Source organism: Chrysochloris asiatica, unplaced genomic scaffold, assembly GCF_000296735.1.
Source record: "Chrysochloris asiatica unplaced genomic scaffold, ChrAsi1.0 scaffold00063, whole genome shotgun sequence".
Taxonomy (NCBI): Eukaryota; Metazoa; Chordata; class Mammalia; order Afrosoricida; family Chrysochloridae; genus Chrysochloris; species Chrysochloris asiatica.
The window spans coordinates 387626-388598 of NW_006408581.1; positions in this window are offsets into that span (position 1 = coordinate 387626).

Sequence of the window (973 nt, forward strand, 5' to 3'; positions counted from 1 at the left end):
TAAATATCTATGCTCCCAATTAAAGAGCTTCAAGATACATAAATCAAACTCCAATAGAATTTTGGAAATAAATCAACAATACAATAATAGTAGGAAAAGGATGGGGTATAAATTTTATTTTTCACTTTTTATATTTGCTTTATGCAATTATTTGAGTACAAATTTTAATCTTATGAGAAGAAATATTGCCAGGACTTTCTATAACTTATCTGAGCTCCCTATACCTTTTTTAGCCCATGTCAAATGTAATGAAATTTGCTCTATAATAGGGCAAAAGTCTTAAAATTGAAAAACATGATCACTCATAGTTAATGTGCACATATACAACATCAAGAATTATCATAGGTGTTGTCTTTTGTAAAAAATAGCAGATACATTTAAATTTTTCCTTATCTCAGAAGCAATGGCAGAATATTCTCTGGTATCCTTTACTTACTCCCACAAGGTGTAATGTGTACAACTATCCTTCAGTTGAATTTCCCTAAAATCCTTTTCACTTACGAACAAAAGAATACATGTAACGCTGGCTAATGCTCAGAAAGTAAGAAGGGATAGGAAAACAAGATAAATGGAAACATGAAACAAAGGGAGCAAGTGGGAAGAACCCTGCTATACTTGGGAAATTGAAGTCAATATCATAAAAGAAAATGTGTTATGAATTGTTGAATGGCAAATTAATTTACCAGTAAACTTTCCCCCAAAGAGAAAGGGAAAGTAAAAATACATAAATAAAATAAGAATGGAATTTTTAAAAAGTATGAAAAAAAGGAAAAGTCACAGTCTTGAAAAACCTATGGAGTGGAGATCTACTCTGCAAACCTGGGGTCACCATGAATGAGAACTGGCTCTCCACAGCAACTACCAACAACTTTACATGAATGCATCACTTTTAATTAGAAGAAGCTTCCATAATCCTGTCTAATCCTACAGTTTATCATAAAAATATCCTTATGAAATCATTTTGTTTTAGAAA